This window comes from Pinus tabuliformis, chromosome 4_2, assembly GCF_031772625.1.
Source record: "Pinus tabuliformis cultivar Carrire ecotype Pingquan chromosome 4_2, CPIR1, whole genome shotgun sequence".
Lineage (NCBI taxonomy): Eukaryota > Viridiplantae > Streptophyta > Pinopsida > Pinales > Pinaceae > Pinus > Pinus tabuliformis.
The window spans coordinates 405036892-405056297 of NC_142304.1; the positions used below are offsets into that span (position 1 = coordinate 405036892).

Sequence of the window (19406 nt, forward strand, 5' to 3'; positions counted from 1 at the left end):
ATTCACTCAAAGAATCCAAACTTCTTTTCTTAGTTCTATTTTATGCACTTGGTATAGCTTTCGGAAATTATTGTCTCATCCAATTGATCACCCTAGCTTCCTTACTTAGCCCAATTATAGATGTAGTCCCTTCTATTCCTTTTGTGGGCTTAACACTCTTAACAAAAATAGTCAAACTTTAGTTGTTTCAATTAGAGAGTGTGAGTATATGAGTTTCACGAGTTTAAGATAGTTTTACTTTTAGTGTCATCTCTAGTGTTGCTTCACTACCAACAAGCGTGCTCAGTACCGCGACATAGTCACTTCAAGGAATCACAAGCATTGCTTCACTACCACCGAGCCTGTTCAGTACCCAGGAAAAGTTGCTTGTTTCACCTCTCTGCGTAGGAAGCTTTTCTCTTCTTTCACCCTATTTGTTTTATTACTTTATGCTCATTGAAATTTTAGTAGCGTTTATTTCACCAACGTGGAGGAGGGATCTTGAAATATTTTACAAGCAAGAGAGGTTGTTCCTTGTTTTGTAGAGACTCTTATATATATATATATATATGAAATTTGTTTGCTCGCTTAAGTTTTCTTCTTTCCCTTCTATACTTAACTGAGTCAACACATTAGAAACTGATTAATATAAATGGATGATTCAAGGAATGAAGATCCTATGATTGATACATACATCATAATTCCAATAGAAATTTCATCTAGCATGAAACATATTCAGTACCGCGATAGAGTCACTTCAAGGAATCACAAGCATTGCTTCTCTACCACCGAGCTTGTTCATTACCCGGGGAAAGTTGCTTGTTTCACCTCTCTGCGTAGGAAGATTTTCTCTTCTTTCACCCTATTTGTTTGATTACTTTATGGTCATTGAAATTTTAGTAGCGTTTATTTCACCAATGTGGAGGAGGGATCCTGACATATTTTACAAGCAAGAGAGGTTGTTCCTTGTTTTGCAAAGACTCTTATCTATATACAACACACACACACACATACGCACATATGAAATTTGTTTGCTCACTTAAGTTTTCTCCTTTCCCTTCTATACTTAACTGAGTCAACACATTAGAAACTGATTAATATAAATGGACGATTCAAGGAATGAAGATCCTATGATTGATACATGCATCATAATTCCAATAGAAATTTCATTTAGCATGAAACATATTTTCCATACGTGCATCATTGAACTTAAGATATTTAGGCCCAAATAAAGAAGTAAACCAAAGAAAGGCAAGCATTTTCAATTGTCACAACTACCCTTTCTAATTTTGCCACATTACCATAGAGCGAAATAGGATGAAATTCATACATGGTCCTATTAAAAAAACAACACGACCAAAGACACTAAATAAAAGGACATCACATAAAAGAGAGAAAATAAGAAAGCAAAGAAAATATGAGTAAAGGGCATGCATATAGAAAAAATTAAATAAAGGAAAATACAGAATTCAAGGAAAAAAATGTAGGGTACAAAACTAAGGGAGAATGCAACTTAGGTATGGAAAGGTTATGCAAGCAATGCAAGGAAGTGCAAAGAATCATGAATAAACCTAAATCCCTATCTATCTAACTAAAAGGTTAGGATCATGTGAAGCCAAATTTCCAATGAAGCCATTTAAGTTGTCCCTGACTTGCAAGCAGAAAAATATAAGTGATTAACAACAATATAAAACAATGTGTAGAAATAAAGATACTTGCCTGAATCACTCGCACATAAAGATGAAGTTCATGTCTGCGAGCATAAAAGTGTGATATAACAAATTCCTTTAACCAATATGCAACTTTACCTTATTGATTAAAACAATATCATGCAAACCTTTAAGGTTGCTTGTGAATGTACATTCATCCATGTTTTCAACCTTAGCATACATCAAGAAAGATCGAAACTTGTAACTAGTAATAGATATTTCCAAATAATATTCCCCTCGCCAATCAATGTTTAGGTCATGATACTAAAAGAAAGACTTTTTGAAAGCCCTAAAATTATTGGGAAAATGAACTTCCAATCAATGGAATCAAGTCATGTGAGAATCTTGCAAAGAAGACATAACATGATCTCGTTCAAAAGCCTTGTCAAAATAGTGAGGACCTAACATAATTACCATCAATAAAAGTTGGTGTACCTCAATTTATTGATAGGTATCTACACATTTAAATGATGAGTCATAAGGATCAATGGGATTGATAAGATCAATCGATGTAAACAACTATCATCAAATGTACCAGTGGGAAAATGATTAATTGAGTGATAATTGTTGGAACAAGTGTTACAATCAGATTGGTGGATTAGCATATAATATTCTTAATTCTCCATTGGTTGCCTTTATATCTAATTATATTACAAACCAACAATATGAAATCTTGGGGAATTAAAAAAAAATTGTTGGCATTGTAAATATGAGAAACCAATTAGGATACCAGGTTAGCAAAATATTAGAAATATGTGTCAAATCAAATCTAGTATTCACATCAGCATGATGGTTTTGACTCACCGAATGGCTTAAGAATTTACTAACCTTGAAAAGGATAGATTGTACCATAGAAAAAATGATTGAATCCAAAACATAAACAAGAAGGATAAGGAGTTGATTGCTCAGAGAGGAGTTTGACAAAGATAAATATATTAGTCAATGATGATCTTTTTCTTGATAATCATACTGATAGAATTTAAATACTTGTACATCCATAAAAGATATATGTTCCAACTCGGGATTTAATACAAGAGATTTGCATGAAGAATAGTTAATTGAATAAGAATGTTCTATCCGATCATAGACTATATCTTGAGGATTAAGAGAATTAACTTGAAAACGTTTGAAATCCTTCAAGAGTGAGCTTACATCCAGTGAGACAATGCTAAGGAAAGAATTATGCAAGAAAATATGGATCTGACCTAGTTCAAAGACTTCAACAAAATTACAAGAACCTGACATAACCATCTATGGGAGATTAAGTGCCTTGACTTCCCAATGATTCCCTAAAGGTTCAAGTGTTGAATGATTAAATTTTGAGTGTATGGTCAGATCCACATTTGTGTGAAGAAACTATCACTGATTATTTCAACAATATCATTATGAATCGAGTGACAATTGTTGGAATCAACAATTTCATTGGATGTGTGAACATAACTCAATAGATTACCCAAATTGTAAGAAATATGTTTAATGATTACTGCATCATCTTCTTCATCATGGGCAGCCTTACCAACTCATGTGGACTTGAGATCTAATTCCCCAGAATGTGAATTGGATGAAGAAATATTTCGAAATTTGCAGCTGCTAATGAAATCATACTAAGATCAATAGACACAAATTTATTCTACTCAATTTGTGGAAAAGGAAAACATACAATAGAAACACTTGCAATCATTCAATCACAATGAACACAACATTTTTACTGGGGAACCCAATTAGGAAAAAACCCCTCATCTATTTGTATTATATCATATGAGAATATAGATATACTACAATGACTAATTCAATCCTTGAAGCTCAATCTTCTTTGCAATATTGATCTCCTCCCCAGTCTGCTTTGGCCAATACTTAGCCAAAATAGGCCTCTTGCTTCCTCCTATTTCCTTGTGCAATTCCCGGTCCTAAATAATAGGAAGAGCCCCATCTTCTTACGTAATCCAAAGAGAATTCCTCACTTGGTACATGAAAATTATGTACATTCTCTAGTATACAATAATAAATATATTGATGTCTTTTTCCTCCACTCAACCAGGAAATTTGAATTCCATGCATGACTAAGGCTATTTTTAGTAATTGTCTAGTTAATTGAGAGATAAGTGAGTTAACACCAATTAAAACTACTAAAATGAACTCCTAATAACTCTATTCATGACTAGAGCTCATATAATTGAGTTTCACTAACTATAACTCCACTAGATTGCTAGATCTTAGCAACCAACTCATTCACAACTCTACTTCTTTCCCACAAACTTGAATTAACTGACTTAACTAAGTGAATTTTCCATGTCACTCCTACTAACTGTAACTCAAGTCATCCCGCTGATGTGGAAATTTGAATTTCTCCATTTGACTAAGACACAATTGAAATGAAGCCTTTTCTTACTACAATTTAACACTCCCTCTTAACAAGAAAAGGATTATGCACAAACCCAATCCTGATCCAGTGGAATATACTGTAACACAATTAACACTCCCTCTCACTATTGTTGTTGCTACTACAAAAAATAGAACTGAGAAGCATCCAAAATACTTAATCGAATGCATCTAAGTTGTAACTATATCTTGAGTCTCTGACTACTACTAGCCTCTGCACTATCGCTCAAGATCTGACTGCATCAAGTGACACTGATCTTTATGCTACTAAATATTGTGGGCCCTTGTAGAAAGGGTAATGATCCAATGGAAGAGTATATTGCAACTGTTACTGCTCTCCTACGAACCTTTGCCCAAATCTTTGCGACTGTGGGACTAAGGCTCTACATCGCCCCACCTAACTCTTGAAGGTATAGCTACTTACATGGTGAAATATACATCTAGCTTGTAGATATTTTTAACTCGAACACAAATTTGATTTATTTTTCCAATTTCAACACGCTTCAAATAATATTTCCCCTTATTAAACAACACATCATATCCACGGTATTAAGCTACAACTACAAAAACTAAATTTTTCTTCAAACCAAACACATACATTACATCCTTTAGGTGAATATGGGAGACTAACTCCCTCTTAAAGGTGACAATGCCAATCCCTTGGGTACTATATCTTCCATCATCTCCAAGCTCTATGTGTAATTGTAGGTCCTCCTCTAGGCTACTGAAGAACTCCTTATTTCTTGTCATATGATATGAAGCACCAGAGTATAGGCACCATTCACTCCCTCTTACTGTGCTTTCCATGCAAGTAATGAGGTGAAATGAAACTTGAAGTGTGATGTCAGAGCATATCCTACTGTTGCTGCTGCAAGCTCCTTACTAGATTTCTTATGTGGAAACTTGGTTGCACAGTGTCCACACTCATGGTAGTGAAAGCATTAAATTTTACTTAGATATTTCTTCTTGCCATGGTTCTCGATGGATTATGCCTCACCTTGGGACTTCTTTCCTTTGGTATTCTTTCCTTTTACAACTATAGCATAGTATTATTCCTCATCAGATTTGGATGTGATACCATCTCTAGTGTTTCTTGTAATCTCCTCTTGCACCAAGTCAAACCAAAGTCTCTCCCAATTTGGTAGCTTGTCTCTTCCATTCACTGAATCCCGATAGCTATGCCAAGACATCAGAAAACCAAGGAGTTCTAAGCTCACAATCTCATATGGTGGCACAGTCTCTCCTACTCCTCCAAGTTCATCTCTGACTCGAGTGAATTTGGATAGGTATTGAACAATGGTTTCATTTTCCTGCATTCGAATGTTCCTGAGCTTATCTTTCAATGCCAATTTACTGGCATCGTTTCTACTTTTGATTAACTTTGTGAGGGTTTTCCACATTCCATAAGTAGTCTACTTGCCATGAAAACTCGAAACCACATGATCTCTGACACCCCCCACGATAATCCTCCTGCCTTTTGCAATATATTTCTTCCATTGTGCTAGTTGTTGTGCCTTTGAACCTGTTGGTTTTGGAATATCAATTTGTGTGTATTATAGTAATCCATTTTCATCCAAAACAACTTACATCCTGTCTTTCCAAGTTATGAAATTCGAAGTGCCCTTCAATTCATAATCAAGCCTAAATCCATAGAAGGGAATTTTTCCTGCACTGAAGAAAATTCCTGCACCACAAATCTTATATTAAAAATTTCTCTAAGAGAAGATAAGGAACCTGGTCTCTATGTAGTTTTCAATATCTCCGATACCATGTAGAAATATCTCGAAATTTGCAGCTAGTAATGAAATCAGACTAAGATTAATAGACATAAATTTCTTCTACTCAAATCTACGAAAAGGAAAACATACAATATAAACACATGCAATCATTCAATGATAATGAACACTATTTTTTACTGGGGAACACAATTAAGAAAAAAATGCTCCTCTATTTTTATTCTATTGGATGAGAATATAGATCTATTACAATGATTTCTTCAATCCTTGAAGCTCAATATGCTCTGCAATATTGATCTCTTCCCGAGTCTACTTTCGCTAATTCTTAGCCAAAATAGGCCTCCTACTTCCTCCTATTTCCATGTGCAATTCTTGCTCCTAAAGAATAGGAGGATCCCCTTTTTTCTTGTGTAATCCCAAGAGAATTCCTCAACTGTACATGCAAACTGTGTACACTCTCTAGTATACACTAATAAATATATTGATTCCTTTTTCCTCCACTCAACTAGGCAATTCTAATTCCATGCATGACTAGGGCTATTTTTAGTAGATTGACTAGTTAACTGAGAGATCAGTGAGTTAACTACAGTTATAACTACTCAATTGAACTCCAATTGACTCTATTCATGACTAGAGATTAGATAACTGAGTTTCACTAACTATAACTCCACTAGGTTGCTAGATATTAGAAATCAACTGATCCACAACTCTACTTCTTGCCCACAAACTTGATTGACTGGCTTAACTAAGTGACTTGGCCATGTCACTCCTGCTAATTGCAACTCAAGTCATCCTGTTGATGTGAAAATTTGAATTTATCCATTTGTCTAAGGCACAAATCAAATGAAGCTTTTTCTTGGTACAATTTAATGTTGGAAGAACATGATATATCAATTCATGTATTACACACATCTTGACATAAGGGATGGTGAGATGAGGAAGAAATTCCTATGAGAAACTCTTCTATGATCAAATTAGAATCAAGATCAAAGATTTGCAAATATAAGTCTTCTTGAGAAACCGATATATCAATAAAAGTATCTGGGCACTCATTACCATGTATATCATTGGACTCATTATCTTTAGGGTGATGTTTTACCAAGGGTCCATTTTGGTTGAGGGATTCAATCTCACTTGAATGATTACCAAGATCATGAGATTGTTAATCAACCAAGAATGTAGAAGCATCATATATAGGAATTCAAAAAAGAGAAGCAAGATTAAATGCTTTCATCCTTTTACTCCTCTACTTATGAAATGCGACCACCTTGTACTAGATTACCATTTGAACCAACATATTGAAAATCAAGAGTACCTGGAGCAATTACTGGTGGAGCAGATTGGTTAAGTGAATCAATGTATAGAGGGTCATGAGGTGTACATGATAGAGGATGAAAGGTATCCCTTGAAGAAACAATACTTTCAATCAGATCATATTCAAGATTTAAATTATGCACGTTAATGCTACCTTGAGAAATTAGGGGATTAACCTTCACACTAGGATCCATGGATTTACCAGAACATTCAAATATTTCTTGGATGAGATCTTGACCATGGGAAGAAAATGAAGGAGGGATAAGTGGATCAATGATTTGATTTTCATATTTCCTAATGTCAAAATTGATATGAGGTAACATTTTGTTTCATAATGAGAAAGGAGGAGGAGAAGGGACAAAATAAGTGGTAGGCTCCTCCTCTGAAATTGAAGGTGCGTCATGATCGATACAAGTTGGAAGAGAAAAATAATCCAAGGATTCTAATTCAGATTGTTGTTAGTAAAATCGAACCAAACATTGAAACTTTTCACCCATGAAATCCCAATTCACATCTTCTTTAGAAAACTCATAGCAAATATGAAGAACCTGATCAAGGAAATCCTCTAATGATTCATCAAATAATTCTAATTTGATTAATCCTTTTATATACATCTTGATACTTGTACCTGTCAAAAGCTTGATGAATCTTTTTAAAAAATTGTTTGAATAAATGAATAGAATTAGATGGTAGTGTATGATACCATTTCTTAGTGCGACCTTCAAAAGTGAGGATGAATAATATGCAAGTGACATATTCACATTTCACTTTATGAAATAAAAAAACTTGAGAAACAAAAGTGTATGCTCAATTATGGATGCTTCACCCTTGCCACTAAACTTCAAATGTGACAAGTAATGAATTAACTTCATAGGGATTGTAAGATTTCCACTTTTAGCAAAACAACGCAGGATTATGATTTGGGAAGAAACCATTCAAGATTAGACATTCAAAACAAACTTCATGGGTTTAGCTTGTCATCTAGCCCTCATTCTAGCACCAAAATTTTGACAGTGATGGAAACCACCAACATATAGGGGGTCTCCCCAATATGAAGTCCCAAATAGACCTCACATTATTTGGGATAGGAGCCTCATTCGGAATATAGGACCAACCATGATTTACACTTATTTATTTTCCTTGGATGTAATTAATACATAAGAGAGAATACATATGCTTTGAGATAAATAAGTAAGTAGAGCCTGTGAAACACATAATTGTAGTGTATACAAGGTTATTCCATGGACGAGGTATAAAGAGTGAGCTTTTAAGAGAAAGGTAATAGTACCATTCTAGTGAAGAAACACGGGAGCATAGAAAAAATTGTTAGTTAATCTGCAAAATAGTTCACAAAGTAACAATGATCATGAAGGCAAGGAATAACACACATTCAACAAGATACATACAAAAGCCAATGAAATAGTTCATTTTCTTTAGTATGTATGAACACAAAAATATAACTTAAACATTAAAATAATAGTCTTACAACATCCATGATACATGCATAAAAGTTTGATGGCTCGCCTCAAATATTAAGTGAAAGTTCCAAGATACACAATTATAATGATGAATCACTAGCCTCAATAGTGGAACATTGAGCCACTACTTACTCCTCCAAAGAATGATGTGAATTTCCTATGTTAAGATAGAGAATCCAGGGTGAAAGTCATTTTCTTGAGCTATGAGGGTTTATTTATAACAAATGAGGCAACCATCCACCTCCCATGTGACTCTTTACCTCCCTCATGACTCTTGAGTTCTCATATGACTTTTGAGCTTCTACATGACTTTTGGACTTCCTAGTGACCCTTTGCATTCCATGTGTGACCCTTGGGATTCCACACATTTTACATTTTCCAATTTTTGAAATTACATAACTACATTTCACCAATAATGTGGCAAAAATACATGGGACACTCTTGTATTGACACTTTGAAGAGCTACAATTTGGTGACTATGGAATGGGCTAATGGGTCAATGGCAAGTTCTTCTCTTTGCTGCTATGTCTTTAATCCTTCAGGATATATCTTTTGGGTACTTCATCTTCACCCTCCAAAAGGTCTGGTTACAGTGTTGGGACCTCCTAGGTCAATATGAGTTTCCATCTCTCTATCATGGTCTAAGATTCCTTTACTCCTGCATGATAGCACCTTTGTGTTTCATCTCCAAAAGTGTGCTTCTTGTAACCTCTCCTTAATGACCTCCTTGAAGATCATCTTTCCATGTTAGGATGATAGCACCTGCGAATGAAGTTCACTCATGATAAGACAATATTTGTCCCAAAATCACCTATTATATCTTTATTTCTCATGTAAGATATTGAATGTGATGGGACGGTGAAAAAATACTAAGAGAGGGACCTTATTGGGTGCAAATCATAGAGTTAGGAGTTAGGGGATGGAGGTCTAGGAAATAGAAGTGTGAATTGCATAATAGAAACAAAAAGAGGAAAGAATCTGCACAGTGGGAAAGTCTAGGAGACAAGGGTGACATGTTTGGGCATTGCGACTGCATAATGCATTGTTGATTAAGAAGAAATATCTAGGGATTGCATAGGATGCCACTACATGGGTTAAGATATGGCTCTAATTTCCACCTAGAATGCACAGATATGCAATGAAGGAAAAGCCAATTAAGTCATTGCACAATGGGTAAGTGCAAGTAACAAGGCTTGAGTGACTGTGCTCTAGAGATGCCCAATGTGCATTGTGAAGGGAGATATCCTCAAGTTGGGTGCAAAGGGAAAGTTTAAGTAATAAGAGACTCATGATTGAGGCTTGGAATTGCACAATACACTCATCACTTGGCTAGAGGTTAAAGGTGTTCGTAACTTGCACATGATGTGAGGACAAAGAAAAATCCCAATTTTGACTAAGTGTGAGATTAGTAGGATGGGAGAGAGAGAATAAGAGCATTCAAATAGGTCCTGAACATTATATCACACTTATACACAATCACAAATATGACAAGGAGATGCACAATACCCAAAACCAACATGCATACAATGAAATGAAAATAAAGCAACACTTAACTCCAAGTGCAACACTTATCCTTGCATATATTTACGACACAAGTGTCAACTGCAACCAAAAGGTGATATATGCCATGGGAGTGTGTCCAACACATGTTCTTATGATAGACAACATCAACTATTGCAAAAGAGTTCACTGGAGCTGCCTCTTAGAAGGTGTGCCAATATGATCTTAACAAAATATGAAAAGGTACTAAGTAAAAGCAAGACATGCAAAAGTGAAAGCGATACATGCAAAAACAAAAGAAAACACAAGCGAAAAATTCTAGAATGAAAGAAATCAAGAGTGACACTTGCAAAATATTGAGAAAGCAAAAATTACACATGCAAGAGAAAAAGAAAGCAAAAGCAATAGTTGAGAAACTCACTCAGAAGATAGTGCATTTTCAACCAAGATACTCCTTATGCTTTAAGAATTCACAGAGCTCCAACGAAAATAATGAATGTGAAAATTAGCTTTGGCCTTGAATCTTTATATAGAGAGAGTAAACATGCAATTAGGGTTAAGGTTTATGAGTTCACTTAGTGCATGTTAGGAAACTAGGAGCCAAGAGTGAATTCACTGCCACTACGAGGTGTGACATTACTGACTTGAAGAAGTATACTCTCACTGTCAACAAGGAGTGCACAATCACTATCTGTAGAGGATTCGCTTACACTGTCACTATGAATTGCACAATTACTGTCAGTGAGAATTGCGTAATCACTGTTGGCAAGGTCTGCACAATCAATATGAGCAAAGAATGCAGAGTGATTGTGAGCAAATATTGCTCAGTTACTGTGAGCAAGGATTGTGCAATGATTGTCTCTAAGGACTATTCAATCACCGTCTCTCAAGATATGCACTATCTTTCCTACTTAGAAGAAGTGTGCTTATGAAGACATCAAGAGTTGGACATGTGAAAGCAAGTAGTCTAACACTTAGAATTCCTAAAGGAATATTTGAATGCTTAAAAAACATGACCAGAAATGACAATAATAACTTAAAATGAAAGATGGCATGATCATAAGAAGGCTCCAAAATTTAAAGATACGAATTTTTTTGGAAGGAGTTGTAGTAACTACAAGAAGTTGATAACTCAAGTGGTTAAGAACATTGTTTGTTTTCCCATGAGTCTCTTTTATTTCACATGACTTAACCTACATATGTCCATCATCCAATATCAATTGCTACTCCAATATTTCTACTGTGTCTAGGTCCTCTCCATCATTTCTGCAACACATTCTCACATAATGGGCATTTTGTCTCCATCTTTAGCATCTTGGTTGAATTAATGTCTTGGATCTCTATACTTTCTCTATCATTTGTTAGAGTTGTGAATTCTAACAGCATAACTATACCTATATTGAGCTAGCTAGGCTTAATAAAGTCTTAATACATCCAACATCCCAAAGAAACAAAAGAATTACAAATTCTCACCATCTCGCCCACATATTGTCATAGCTACCAATAGGCTAGCCATCACTTATCAAGCTATCTCATAGAAAGGGATGAAAATTACCTTGGTTTCCACCTTAAAAAATCTGACATTAGAGATGCTTCCAATATCCTCATATTTGTAAGATTTATGAGATCACCTACACTAGTATCACTTGCAAGATCCAAAGTTATGGGCAAGACCAATTGATTCAATTAAGTGAGTTGTCTGATACCATGTGAATTTACCACCATCTTACAACACCATCTTAAAGTGATGTGCTTTAACTCTTTAAGCCCTCTTATTGCACTGGGAAAGCCTTCAACTACACATGAAAGTCAAGATTCAAAAATTGAAGCACTGAAACGTTACCAATGCTCTCAGGAAATTCTATCAATTCCCAACAACCACTCAAATCAAGGAACTCAATCAGTCTAAGCTCCTCCATTGAGATTGGAAACCTTGTTATACTAGTAGTAGACAAATATAGAACCCTAAGAAACATGACATTATGACACAAGTGTATCTTTCAAAGATAACACCGCAAGCTAATTAAATGGATTTACTTGAGCTTGTGCCACATTCTGTAGAATCTCCATCGCTTTTGAAACTTTATCCATCAAGGCTTTAGGAGACTCGAACAAATCAATAACCTCAATTTGGTCCATTTCTAAAAGCATAACAATAATTTTGGCTGCATGATCATGTTCCCACTGATCCACCAAAGAATACATGCTTTCTCCAACCATTGTTCATTGTTATTACAGAGTTGCATTTGGAAGAGCCGAAGCCAAAGATTTGATAGGTATAGGTTGTGAAATGGTTGTCTTAGTTGGACATAAAGGAAGGTTTCCTATGTCTAATGGTAAAGGACATATCCCTCTCTCAGCACTAGATAAAGGAGTTTCATTGACATTCCTTCCAAGTGGATAACAATATAGGCGACTACCATGAGGTAGCATCTACTATTGAATTAGTGGTAGCTGTTGTTGTAGTTTTTTTCATATGAGTGCTACACCACTTGCAAATCCAACAAGAACCATTTCTTGTTCATTGCTCTTCACTGGTGGAAATTCTCTTTAAAACAATGGATAAACAAACAATCACAAAATTCACTATAGGAAATCTACTCTTCCCATTTCCCTAGGCCCTCCCATGAGGAAGTAAGCCCAAGCCTACTCTGACACCAAAATAAAATTACATAAGCGCACTTTTCATTAATAAATAAATGTTGCACATAAATACATGAAGTGTTGTCTCAAGATACACAAACTTTTTTGGACACAAACTCAAATGATTGGGGGAATATTTCAACCACACTCCAATCTGGGAGGCTAACTAGTTGGAGAGCATCCCCCAGTTGACTAGGTTTCAACAACTTCCTAATCAATAAGAACATACTCCTAAAACTAATAAGCACACCAAAAGCAAGCTCTAACAAAAACATGTATATACCAAGTACCTCAATTTCCTTGCTTTTAAATTGTTTTTTGGCACATTGTTATAACTACATAGCTTATGAAAATTTATTGCAAGTAAAAAATTATTTGTTTAATTATAAGATACGTAACTAGTATTTGGAATATTAAATATTTTTCGGATTTTTTTAAGGTATCAAAGTGATGTTTATTAAAAATATAGATGTAAAAAATGTCTAAAATATATTAAAGTAATTTTGGCAAGCGTATTTCAATTTTTTTTTTTTTTTAAATAAAAATAATAATAAAAAAATAAAATATGTAGTAATATTTAGGTATTAAAATAAACGAATAATATACACCTAATCATAATAGGTGAATTATTATATAAATGGTTAAATTTAGATGTTGCATATAATATAAAAAAGTAAAATAAAGTTTAATGTGGAATTTATTGAGTGTGGTTTACGATTACTGGCCACCTCCACCGTGAGGGTTTCTTCCTTGGGAATTGTTACAAACATAGTTGGTTACATGAAATTTATTAGGATGAAAAGACTTGTAGGGAGATGGGGCCAATGTTTGTCATAGCAGTTACCACCTGGGTACCCTTTTCAGAAGAATATAGTAGCAAGATAAGAATATATTTATAATATTCGCACCGCCAGTCCCCAACTAAAATTAGTTGGGGCCATAATCGATGTTGAATGGTCGTTGAAGTCAACAGCAACAGGGTGCCCATAAAGGAGATACAGCGAGAGAGAAGGCAAGACCATATATATATAGGTAAGAATGGCTGGTGGTGGCGGTGGCGGTGGCGGAGGAGGAGGAGGTGGGGAAGAGCAGGAGGAGGAGGTAGGAGGAGGAGGTGGGAAAGAGCAGGAGGACTTGGTGGTGAGTTGGGGCGTGGTTTTAGTGGTCGCAGAGGCGTGTAAGGAGGTCTTGGATTAAGTGGGGGAAGAGCAGGGGGACCTGGTTGTGGGTTGGGGCGTGGTTTTAGTGGTCGCAGAGGCGTGTAGGGAGGTCTTGGATTAGGTGGCGGATGTGGTGGGCATCGTGGCCGTGGTGACGGACATCTAGGACGTTAATGGCATCAGATTCATATCAATTTGTTTTATTTCTTTTAATATAAGCGAGGTATATAATCTTAATTGGGTTGATATAGAGTGATTGCGAGGGAGAGAAGAATTAGTGGACCCCTTCTTAGGGTATATATATATATATGAAAACAATTAATTAAACAATATATATATTTTTAAGTTTATGTTCGCTTATGTGTTAGATGGTGATATTTGTAAGAATAATATGTCATAGTTTAACCACAAGAAAAGTGTATTATCTTCAGTTATTGTGAATATTTTTAAGTTTATGTTTGCTTATGTGTTAGATAGTGATATTTGTACGAATAATATGTCATAATTTAATCACAAGAAAAGTGTATTATCTTCAGTTATTGTGAATATTTGTTATTTTTTTTATTTTTTTTTATTATATAAGATTTCAACAAAGGTTTAGTTGAAAAGTCAAAATGAAACTCGATACTTAAGTAATTATTTTTATTATTAAATGAATGAAGGATTTTGGGTGAATCTTGGAAATTCATGGAGAGGTCTAAAACAAATTCTTGAACTTTTAGACGGTTACTATCAGTTATCAATCTCTCCTTTCTGGAGGTATTGTAACAAATCCTATTTTTTTACAAGTTAATAATATCCATGGTAAAGTGGGGGTGGATATCCATGATTAAGAATCTTGTCATATTGTTATAAATATTTTGGTTGTGAAATAAGTTATGGTTTTTGGGCATGTGGTATTGATAAGCCACGGTATTTTAACAAAGCACAAATTAATAACTATGTCAAAATATAAGAAATTAGTTTTTATTGCTTTAACTTTTTATTATTAATTGAGAAAACAATTAAATGTTTGCACTCATCCCCATATCACTTTTAACTTTTAACTTACACATCACTCCTATAATGTACTGTAAAATGAACCTCTTAACTAGAAAATATAAATAATTAAATAATTATAGATTATTTTTATGAATATAAACATTATGTTAATACTTATATTAATAATAAATTTAATCAAATTTATTTACAGGTGCTTTCAAAATAAAACTTTTATATTTATATATTGCCCAAAAAAATTAATACATGCTAAAGTCTATTAGGTGAACCATTTGCAATGAATCATCAAATTTAAAAAAACTAGCCTAGAAAATAATGTTCCAAATCAATATTGTTTTTTTACGTGCTTCATTCTAAGGTTTTCATAAAAAGATTAAACAGAAAATATATTTGAAACTAAATACGTGAATTGAGAACGAATTGGAAAAAAGCCTAACAGAGTTGGAGTGCAAATATTAAAATTTAAATGCAAGGATAATGCTAAAGAGAAAACATTTATCAAAAAGGACGCATCATCTCCTCCAAAAGGGATTCATCAATCCAAAATATTTTTATTGTTCATGAAACCCACCACCTCCTCTCAGCTCCTAATCTCCATTTTTATAACATTATCAAAAAGAAATAGAGATTGAGCAATCCAAAGTATTTTTAACATTTATAACCCACCACTTCGATGAAGCGTTCTTTGAAAGAAGGGTTAAAAAATAAGATTTTGAAGGCTATAACCCACCACTTCGATGAAGCGTTCTTTGAAAGAAGGGTTAAAAAATAATATTTTGAAGGCGATTTAATGTTGATTGTATACCGTTTCATTGGTTGATATTGAAGATAGATTCGATTAAAAAATCTAGAGAAAATTTTGAGGGAAATTGATTGTATTAAAAAAGATAAATTATAAATTTGTTAATGTAGATATATGGGTTAATTCGGTGATTGGTTGAAAATAAGATGATGATTTTTATTTTTTATTTTTTTATTTTTATTTTTTTAAGTTTTAGTTGAATTGTTAATGTTAGTTTTTTCCAACGTGCACTTTTTTATGAGTTAAGTTTTGTAAATTGTAATTTTATGTAGAGTTTTTATCTATCTAATTATCATAGTTATTTTTAATCAATCTATTGTTTTTATTGTTATAAATGAAAAATTTCTCTATGTATTTTTACAATATTGTGAATAACAGTGTCAAAGTCAGTTTGCTATAAATGAATGACTTCTCTATATATTTTTACAATATTGTGAGTAACAGAAAAAGTTTTCATAATATCATAGTCAGTTTCCTTCATCGTTGAATCTTAATTTTTATTTAGTTTTAATGAAATTTGAATGGGCTTTGGTTAATATTGTTGAGGGTTTAGAGAATATGTATGTACATATGGAATCCTTTAACTCTATGATTTGAAGGTTCTCATTATAAATTGCCGATATGTCTATTATTAGGTGGAGGCCTCAATAGATCATGGTCCAAAGTTGGCAGCATCGACCCATTTTTGTACTCTCAAGACAATGATTAATAAACACATAGGGTTGAGGTGCTATTCCCAAATCCTACCTCCTTTGATGGTTATTTGATTCATTGAGATGGCATAAAACCTCTGACTAGGTAGAGAGGAGTGATTCCAATGCATGTTGTAAATTTACATTTCTTTTGACGTGTAATGGCTTAGATTTGATCGGAAATAAACCCTTGGTTTCCAATATCTAAGATCAACCTTAGGGTAGGTGTAGTTTGGGACTCAATGTGCATTCTCCACACCCATTGCGAAAGACATGATAATCAATTTCTACAACTTACATCTTTTTATATTATATTTAACAAGTGTTCTATTGTTTGTGTCTTAGATTTAAGATGTGTTCTATTGGCTTTGTCTTAGCGAGATGTTTCTACCATGTACCCAAGCATGCGAGAGATCTTCATGCTCTTGGAACAACTACTTCATAAACCTTATCTAGCTACAAGATCTTTTCGAATGGTGTCATCACAATTCTTGTGATTTTAGCTATTTTTATTAATGGTTTTTTATTTTTGGATAGTTTTGGGAAACATTGTATTACCAATAGGCTAGCCATCACCTATCAAGCTATCTCATAAAAAGGGATGAAAATTACCTTGGTTTCCACCTTAAAAAATTTGACATTAGAGATGCTTCCAATATCTTCATATTTGTAAGATTTATGAGATCATCTACACTAGTATCCCTTGCAAGATCCAAAGTTATGGGCAAGACCAATTGATTCAATTAAGTGAGTTGTCTGATACCATGTGAATTTACCACCATCTTACAACACCATCTTAAAGTGATGTGCTTTAACTCTTTAAGCCCTCTTATTGCATTGGGAAAGCCTTCAACTACACATGAAAGTCAAGATTCAAAAATTGAAGCACTGAAAAATTACCAATGCTCTCAGGAAATTCTATCAATTCCCAACAACCACTCAAATCAAGGAACTCAATCAGTCTAAGCTCCCCCATTGAGATTGGAAACCTTGTTATACTAGTAGTAGACAAATATAGAACCCTAAGAAACATGACATTATGGCACAAGTGTATCTTTCAAAGATAAAACCACAACCTAATTAAATGGATTTAGTTGAGCTTGTCCCACATTCTGTAGAATCTCCATCGCTTTTGAAACTTTATCCATCAAGGCTTTAGGCGACTCGAAAAAAATAAATAACCTCAATTTGGTCCATTTCTAAAAGCATAACAATAATTTTGGCAGCATGATCATGTTCCCACTGATCCACCAAAGAATACATGCTTTCTCCAACCATTGTTCATTGTTATTACAGAGTTGCATTTGGAAGAGCTGAAGCCAAAGATCTGATAGGTATAGGTTGTGAAATGGTTGTCTTAGTTGCACATACCCATGTCTAATGGTAAAGGACATATTCCTCTTGCGGCACTAGATAAACGAGTTTCATTGACATTCCTTCCAAGTGGATAACAATATAGGCGATTACCATGAGGTAGCATCTACTATTGTATTAGTGGTAGTTGTTGTTGTAATTTTTTTCATATGAGTGTTACACCACTTGCAAATCCAACAGGAACCATTTCCTGTTCGTTGCTCTTCGCTGGTGGAAATTCTCTTTAAAACAATGGATAAACAAACAATCACAAAATTCACTATAGGAAATCTACTCTTCCCATGTCCCTAGGCCCTCCCATGAGGAAGTAAGCCCAATCCTACTCTGACACCAAAATAAAATTACATAAGCGCACTTTTCATTATTAAAAAAATGTTGCACATAAATACATGAAGTGTTGTCTCAAGATACACAAACTTTTTTGGACACAAACTCAATTGATTGAGGGAATATTTCAACCACACTCCAATTTGGAAGGCTAACTAGTTGGAGAGAATCCCCCAACTGACTAGGTTTCAACAACTTCCTAACCAATAAAAACATACTCTTAAAATTAATAGACACACCAAAAGCAAGTTTTAACAAAAACATGTATATACCAAGTACCTCAATTTCCTTGCTTTTAAATTGTTTTTTGGCACATTGTTATAACTACATAACTTATGAAAATTTATTGCAACATCTACCGTAAAAAATTATTTGTTTAATTATTGCAACATCTACCCTAAAAAATTATTTGTTTAATTATAAGATATGTAACTAGTATTTAGAATATTAAATATTTTTTTTAAGGTATCAAAGTGACGTTTATTAAAAAGATAGATGTAAAAAGTGTCTAAAATATATTAAGTCTAAGTAATTTTGGTAAGCGTATTTCAAAAATTCTTTTATTTTAAATAAAAATAATAATAAAAAAATTAAAGTATTTAGTAATAAATATTTAGGTATTAAAATAAACTAATAATATACACCTAATCATAATAGGTGAAATATTATATAAAGGGTTAAATTTAGATGTTGCATATAATATAAAAAATTAAAATAAAGTTTAATGTGGATTTTATTGAGTGTGGTTTACGATTAGCGGCCACCTCCAGCGTGAGGGTTTCTTCATGGGGAATTGATATGAACATAGTTGGTTACATGAAATTTACTAGGATGAAAAAAGCCTTGTGGGGGAGAAGGGGCCAATGTTTGTCATGGCAGTTACCGTCTGGCTACTCCTTTTAGAAAAATACACGTAGCAAGATAAGAATATATTTATATTATTCGCCCCGCCACTCCCCAACTAAAATTAGTTAGGGCTATAGTCGATGTTAATCGTCGTTGAAGTCAACAGCAACAGGGTGCCCATAGAAGAGATATAGGCAAGAATGGCTGGTGGTGGCGGCGGAGGAGGCGGGGGAAGAGCAGGGGGACCTGGTGGTGGGTTGGGGCGTGGTTTTAGTGGTCGCAGAGGCGTGTAGGGAGGTTTTGGATTAGGTGGCGGATGTGGTGGGCATCGTGGCAGTGGTGACGGACATCTAGGACGTTAATGGCATGAGATACATATCAATTTGTTTTATATTTTTTAATATAAGCGAGGTATATAATCTTAATTGGGTTGATATAGAGTGGTTGGGAGGGAGAGAAGAATTAGTG

General features: G+C 34.2%; 2 pseudogenes; both read right to left on the reverse strand.

The window, feature by feature from the left end:
- Nucleotides 1-12075: 12075 nt before the first annotated feature.
- On the reverse strand, nt 12076-12609 carry LOC149169682 (polyadenylate-binding protein 4-like; annotated as a pseudogene).
- Nucleotides 12610-17428: 4819 nt separating this feature from the next.
- Nucleotides 17429-17904, reverse strand: LOC149169683 (polyadenylate-binding protein 8-like; annotated as a pseudogene).
- Nucleotides 17905-19406: the final 1502 nt, after the last annotated feature.